Below are 7,549 nucleotides of genomic sequence, written 5' to 3'. Positions count from 1 at the left end.
GGCAAGAACAGCCACAATGGTAACTCTTATTCTACACAGTGCTGGGATCCTAGCCAGGGAAATTAGATAGGAAAAGAAATAAAAGGATCCAAGTTGGAAAGGAGGAAGTCGTATTACCCCTATTTGCAGGCAACCAACGTGATTTTTTAAACATGATTTTTATATAGAAAAAAATTCACCAGAAAACTGTTAGAGTGGATGAGTTAATTCAGTAAAATTGCAGAATACAAAATCAACATACATGCAAAAATTGGTAGCAATTTTACACATCAGTAATGAACTTCATGAAAAAAATCAAGAAGATACCCTCACTTCTGATAGCTGTAAAATAATGCTTATTATTAATTATAACCAAGAGAATGATCACTATGCTAAAAACTACAAAGCAATAGTAAAAGAAACTGAATGAGGAGGCATACATGAAGAAGAGAAAAGGGGCCAGGTGTGGTGGCACTCGCCTGTAATCCCAGCACTCAAGAGGCTGAGACAGGAGGATTGCTGCAAGTTCAAGACCAGCTTGGGCTACAAACTAAGCTCAAGGCCAGCCTGAACTGCATAGCGAGACCCTGTCTCAAAAAGACCAAAAATAAATAAATAAATAAATGAAAAGGATCCCATGTTCATGGACTAGAAGAATTATTAGTTAAAATGTTCATACTACCAAAAATGATTTACAGATTTAATGCACTCCCCATTAAATACTAATGACACTCTTCACAGAAACAGAACAGCAGTCCTAAAATATACAAGGAACTGTGCAACGCACCAAATAACCAAAGCAATCTTGAGCTGGAGGCATCAAAACAAGACTCAGAACAGCCTGGTAATGGTGTGAAAACCAGCATCTACCCCACCGTGACAGGAGAGAGAGCCCCAAAGTACACACACATGCCCACAGCCAACTTATTTCAAACACTGTTAGACAGCAATATATGAGATAATATTTGATTCATGTTGCAAACTAATCTCCGCTTGCTAAAATGGGCGGGTTCCTCCCTGGACCCCCATCCCTGGTCTTAATGCCGCAGAGGACTCTGGGGACACTGGGGCAGGGAGACACAGGAGCCCGGAGCACAGCTGGGTAGGCCACCCGGCCTTGCTAAGGAACAGTAACTCCACAACGGAACTCGCATCTGACTAGGAAGCTAAAAGGCATTTTGTAGTCGAGAAATTTGGTAAGATTGGATTAAACACACTGTTGGCATAAGATTCTGAAGGTGTACTAACCCCCACTGCTCCTGCTCACTTAGGGGAAAACTGTATCGTTCCAGCGTCCTCGGATTCTGTCCCATCCCCACACTGCTTTATTTGTAAACAAGCTCTCTATTTGTTAGAAGTATCGAGGCCGAGCATATCCACAGATTTCGATTAGCGCCACCGCACTAGCTCTGGTGGTACAGATTTACCTTTTAAATGCGCAGTTAGCTCTCAGGTAAACTGTGGGAAGAACACCAGCTATTCCTGGCCTGCTGGCCCCTCTCCTCCCATGGCCGCGGGCCTCCTCTTGGCATCTTGCCTGACGACAGCAGCCTCCCGGATTCTGGAGCAGCGCAGGACCACAGCTGTGACCTCTGCTTGCTGCGTCTGGACCCAACCTGTCCCTTCCACCTCTCTTGACAGTACTTTGTTTCCCTCACAATTCCTGACAACGTTGTTGCCTTCATCTGTGTTAGTGGTCCTTGTTCTGCAATCTCTTTTTTTATGAGCTAATTCTTTTGTATGTTTGTTTTTTCCTTCTGGCTAATTTCAAGATTTTCCCTTTACCTTTGTTTTCTGACCTTTCACCACAACTACCTAGGTGTTGCTGTCTTTATATTTTATGTGCTTTTGCTTAGACTTTCATTAGGTTTTTGGATCTGTAAGTCATTTTTCATCAAATTAAGCAAGTATCTGGCCATTATGTTCTTTAAAACAGAACAAAACTTATGTGCCAGTATCACTTGGTTCTCCTTATGGGCCACCTACTATGTATATATCTTGGCATCTGACATTACACATAGGTCCCTGTGGCTCTATTCAGTTGTCTTCAGATTTTCCCTGTTCTTCAGATTAGATTTCTTTTGATGTCTTCGGTCGCTCACCCTTGCTTTGACCACCTGCTCTTGTGCCTGTTGAGTGGCTTCTCACTGCAGCTGCGCCATGACTTCCGCGAGCTCGGTATCATTTCCATCTCTTTGTTCAGATCCCCAACCAATGTGTTCACTCGCTAAGACTATGGTGTCCTTCAGCTCTCTGAGCACGTTTCAAAGATGGCTCGAGAGTCTCTGCCCAGTGAAACGTCTGGACCATCTCCGGGTGGGTTTCCACCCGCAGCTCTTTCTCCCAACTATGGACCTTCACCTCCGTGTTTCTCAATACAGCTGGTGAATTTTTCTCAACTTGACCCTGGACTTTGGATGTATTGTGGAGACTGTGGGTTCTGTGAGCCTCCTCCTTCCCGCATTAACTGCTGTGGGAGCAGAGAGCAGTTACAGAGTGGCCAGCATGAGTGTGGGCAGTGCACCCAAGAGGCCACTCTAACCTGGTTGGACTCAGTGTTCACCTCCCTGGGTGTCCCCGTGTGTCAGGGTGGGGCTGGTGTTCGGTCTCAGGAGCACAGGGACAGAGCAGGTGTCCACTAACCCACAATCTCACGCCGTGGCAGTTTTCCCGGGGCCTCATCTGGATGCCGTGGGCACTAATGTGCTGTCTCACACTGCACACTGGCAGGGCCGGCTCTGCATGCAAAGCCCCTGCTCTGCCTCTACCCCCACCCTGCCAGTGGCTCTCTGATCCCCTAGCCTGGCCAGAGTTAAGAGGATAGCCCAGCCCTCAGCCAGACTCAAGGGACCTGCGAGGGCTCCGGAGCCTCTGGTTGAAAGGCCTTCTCCTCCCCTCCATCCCACCCACACACTCACCTGCCTCAGAAACCCAGCTAACTAACTCCAGGTTTTGCTAACTCCGAGGGACCCCTGAGTTCTCCGCAGGTTCCAGCCGGAACGCAGGGCACAGGGCTCCCTGTGATGTTTGCTGTCCCTGGCTGGTGTGATTGGTCAGCTGTCCCCATGGTCTGTAACTGGAGGCCACTCCAGCACGGCAGCTGCCTGCCATTGCTTACATTGACTCGGCCTACAAACATTTCCCAAGTGCTCACCATGTGCTGAGCAGGAACGCAGAGGCCTTACCCTCGAGAAGCTTATGGTCTAGGGAAGAAAACAGATTCTAAACAAGTCACCAACCCCAGAAACAATCCGGAGTTAAAACTGTGGCATGTGCCGTATGTCAAATGCAGAAGGCAGGGGGAATGTACCGGGGAAGCCCAGTCTGGGCTGAAGAAGGAAACCTCCTAAACAGGAGCCTGGAGAGACGGCAGCAGTGAAATGCAGAGGGACAGTGGCCGGATCAGGAAGACCCCCAGGACCTGAGGAGAAGAGGCGGGACACAGAGGGGCCTGGGTCCCTTGGGAGCATGCAGCTAGCATCCTTGTTTTTTGTGGCTGGGGCCAGCGGAGGGGAGAAACTAGAATCCATGGTGGACTGAGGCTCCAGAGGTCACTGACACTGACACCAGGGCGAAGTCAGCTCCATGGAGCTGTCGGGGAGGTAAGCATGGGCCCCAGGAAGGTGTTTTTAGTTGCAAAGCACTACTTTTATACTATTTCTGAAAATATTTCCAGAATCTTCTTCATGCTGATTAAGAAATGTCAGTTGGACTAACAGGGTGGCTCAGTGGCTAAGCCCTGGCCCAGCATGGCAGAAAAAAACTATGTACCCACTCGTGTTTTAGGACAGCCCTTCACATGGTCTCCAATTTGCTTATTTCCAGCCACTCAAAATAGGCAATTTTTGCCCAGTATAGATAAATATTGATCATTCTGGTCAATTTTGGCCTCAATTATCTGGTAACTAAAGTATTTTATTCTGGAAGAAGGCAATTAATACTCAGCTTTAGCCGGGCATGGTGGTGCACGCCTGTAATCTCAGCACTCGGGAGGCTGAGACAGGAGGATCCTTGCAAGTTCAAGACCAGCCTAGGCTACAAAGTGAGCTCAAGGCCAGTTTGAACTGCATAGTGACACCCTGTCTCAAAACAAAACAAAAATACTCAGCTGCATGTTGTACTTTTTCAAACTATTGCAAAAGGAGCTAAGCTTGTACAGTAAAAGTAGGCATCACTTCTGTGTACGAAACCGACATGACACAGACTGTCTCTGCGCGCGCCTGTGTGTGTGCTATGAACAGCTACAAGCCCATCTCTGTGTGCATAGATAACCTCGCCTCAGTGTCACCTCACATACATTTTATTCGTCTAAATTACTCAAAATAAAATGTATGGCGTGATGTAATGCAACCATATATTGTGTACAGTTTGTATATAAAAAAGAATGATTAAAAGTCGATGAGAGACTGTTTATAAATCTTGATTGCTTCATAATTTTAACTTTGAGCAACATTTTTATCATAATTATAGGCTTTCTTAAAGCATTTATGCAGATTGTTGTTACTCAAAAGGGGGTTTATTCCATTTTGGTATAAACTACACTTTTTTTCTTTATGGAATCACTCTTTGGGTTCCTAATACCCAGTGCTCAGCCAGAGATGCAGAATTCACAGAGCAGAGAGCCCTCGCTGGCAGGGTGGGGCTCCCCTCGGCCTCCCTGGACACAGTGAGGGAGACTCCTCCCGTGGTGTTGCATGCACCCTGCACGGATGACTCAGGCTCTTCTCTGAGGGCTGTGCTTGTAGCACATTTCCATTCCCACTTCACAGATCAAGAAACTGAACCCCAGAGGCTTAAACCATGGCGAACGTCCTAGTATTCAATCTAGCATCAAGCATTCCACTCAGAAGAAGGATCCCAGCTCCGCTGAGTTCTGCTACTTTATTTTTGAGCCTGGAAAACTGAGGTCCGACAAAGGAGAAGCCACTGGCCACTGCCATGGCCAGACATTTGTCCACACTGTGCTCAGGGAGCGACAACTCACTGAAACTCAGGCTGAATTATGAGAGGCTTCAGCATCTTGTAAACTCACAGCCAGAAAACAGATAACTTTTTCTCCAAGGAATCTTCATTTTCACGTGATCACAGACCTAAGAGAAAAGAAGAGGAAGAAAATGCATTACTAAAAACAAAGAAAAAAGATGTAAGAAGTAGATACCAGATGAACAGGAAACACAGTAGAAGACAGAGAAATTGCCTCATAAAATGGCCAGCGCTCTGGCAAATCCATCTACAAACCTCTGCACAGTCTGAGACCAGAGACTGATCCTGCTTCCCACCCAGAATTATATCTTCAAGGTCTAAAAAGAGTGCTGGACCCTAGTGGGAGCTCAGTACATATCTATGGGTAGAGGGAGGGATGGAGGGAGGGTAGGGTGGATGGAATGGATGGATGCAGGGATGGATGGACAGGCGGACAGATGGATGGACACATAGATAGATGGGTAAATGGATGCACAGATAGATAAATGGATGGACAGATGAAGACCTGACACAAAAACCCTACCAACAATAAGGAGTATGACGGTTGGTCAACTATTGTTTATGAAGTAAGGAATGGGAATCCCCGTTGTGCATGAGTTCAAGTCAAGGAATAAGTCTTTATTGACTGGGGCAATAAGAAGTTTAAGATTTGATCACTGTTTCTACAAAAAAGCTAAAGTGAATACCAATAGCAGGAGACGGCAATCAGTTGCTACGTCCGCCTCAGACGCTTAGAGCTCTGTGAAGCCACACCAGGGGAAACAGAAGCCTCCCTCAAGGACAGGAAGTCAACCTCCAGAGGGGCCTCCCCAGCTAGACCACAGGGGCTACCTGCTTGACCCTGCTCTCTCCACTGTGCCCACACCAGGGTTCAGGGGGAAGGTCTGCCAAGGAGGAGGCGGTGAGCTCAGGGTGATGTTCGAGCGCTTTTCCTTCGTGACCCCACATGGTGGTCAGAGTAACCCAGCAGTGCAGGTGTCACAAGACAGGCAAGGTGAAGTGACAGCCCAAAGCCACAGTTCGGGACACAGCATCCAGGCCAGCTGCCCTGCAAATGCCAGGCGCCATCTCTCCGTTGGGCTCCTCCAGATGCCACCACTGTGCCAAGACCACTGAGGAAAGACCAAAGGCCAGGGAGGACTCCTGACATCAGCCAGGGCCTGACATAAGCATCTGGAAGTTTTCAGAGTTATTTTAATTTCTCAAGTGAAATGTGTTCTAATTATGAACTGCCTGAGAAGGCCCTTTATTCATGTATAGTATATTGTTATAGGTTTTATATTATGAACTACATTATGTCATATACATATTATATATGCATATATACATGCGTACATCAGCAAACTCCTCCTCCCCGCGCAGACAATGTTCAAGGTCTTCTCACGGACAGTATGCACCTCTTCGGTGAGGCCTTCTGGCAATTTCTAACATGAGAACCAGAATCCAGGACCTCTGGTGAGGTTGGCTCTGACTCGGAGATGATTCTGATGCTCCCATTTTACTCCTACTCAGCGACCTTCAGTTCCACTCTCACTGCATCTGGTTTCCTGTGTGGTTCGATGATTGGAGAGAACGGGGCAGAGAAAGAAGAGGGGAGCTGAGTCCACTTCAGCGTGAAGACAGAAACCTAACAAACCGCACCATTCATCACTGTACAGCTCGCTGATAGGCTCCACTCCAATCCTTGGGTAGCTTCGTAGAGACCTCTGACCACACGTGAACTCAGTACCTCTAGTGAGGGTAGCTAGAACGTAAATCTGGAGAAGTCTCTGAGGGGTGGATGGAGCCCAAGGACATGAAACCAGGCTCTGCACGGTAAGCAATACTGCACGGGCCAGAAGGTCAGTTGGCTCTGGCTGATCTTGTAAGGTCCTGCTGTTAAGGGTGATTTTCCAAAGCCATGCCCCTGTCCTGGTAGCACCTTCTGTCTGAATGGTGTCCTCCTTCCACGAGTAATCTGCAGCCTTTGAGCACGCCCTGTGCTCGAGCTGCAACCTCAGGACCTCGCTCAGCCTGCACCCTTGAACTTAACCTGCACCTCCTCACTGCACCCTGTGACTCTGAGGGGCACCACATGCCCCTCCCTCTAAAGCTTTGAGTCCTTTGTGACCTCACATGGCTACGCGGGAAGGACCTCTGGCCCAGTGTCCTGTGCACTGCTGGCCCTGAGCACAGGTGCTCCTGGGGATGGCGGCTGTCCCTGTTAACCCCTGCCTCCCCAGATGCGTCTGCACTTCAGGAGAAGCCCTGGGATTGGACCCCTTCACATGGGGGAGAGTGGACTTGGGTCAGAATGAGTTAATCCTGTGGACCTGTATAAACAAACTGCTTTAGAAACCCAACACATCTGTTTCCCCATTAAAACACGATTAAGATTAATGCACAAAGAAGCTGTGATCACGCTAACCTGCCCACCCCCCTCCCCCCCCAGCAGCCTCCACTCTCTGTGTTTTCAGAGCATTGGGGGCACTGAATGACACTTTGATCAAACCCATCAGTGAGGCTCCTTGGGTCTCCGGTTGGCCTTACAGTGCAGTGAAGTGCAATCATGCTGCTGTAACCTCTGTTTAAAGTAGACCCTAACTGA

At 48.1% G+C, this 7,549-nt stretch overlaps 1 long non-coding RNA gene across 2 annotated transcripts; it reads right to left on the bottom strand.

Annotated features, from left to right (window-relative positions):
• Window positions 1-4,834: 4,834 nt before the first annotated feature.
• On the bottom strand, window positions 4,835-7,136 carry LOC102014202. Of its 2 annotated transcripts, XR_259285.2 has the most exons (3): window positions 6,298-7,136; window positions 5,794-6,074; window positions 4,835-5,069 (listed from the first exon to the last, which is right to left on the bottom strand). It is a non-coding gene; the product is annotated as an uncharacterized LOC102014202 (long non-coding RNA). The 2 variants fall into 2 exon arrangements; XR_001235125.1 differs by lacking the exon at window positions 5,794-6,074 and having other exon boundaries at window positions 6,298-7,098.
• Between the last annotated feature and the right edge of the window lie 413 nt (window positions 7,137-7,549).

Source organism: Chinchilla lanigera, unplaced genomic scaffold (genome assembly GCF_000276665.1).
Source record: "Chinchilla lanigera isolate Chin_1 unplaced genomic scaffold, ChiLan1.0 scaffold00003, whole genome shotgun sequence".
In the NCBI taxonomy this organism is placed as follows: domain Eukaryota; kingdom Metazoa; phylum Chordata; class Mammalia; order Rodentia; family Chinchillidae; genus Chinchilla; species Chinchilla lanigera.
The sequence above is the reverse complement of the archived record's forward strand: the minus strand, read 5'-3'. Positions and strand labels throughout refer to the sequence as shown.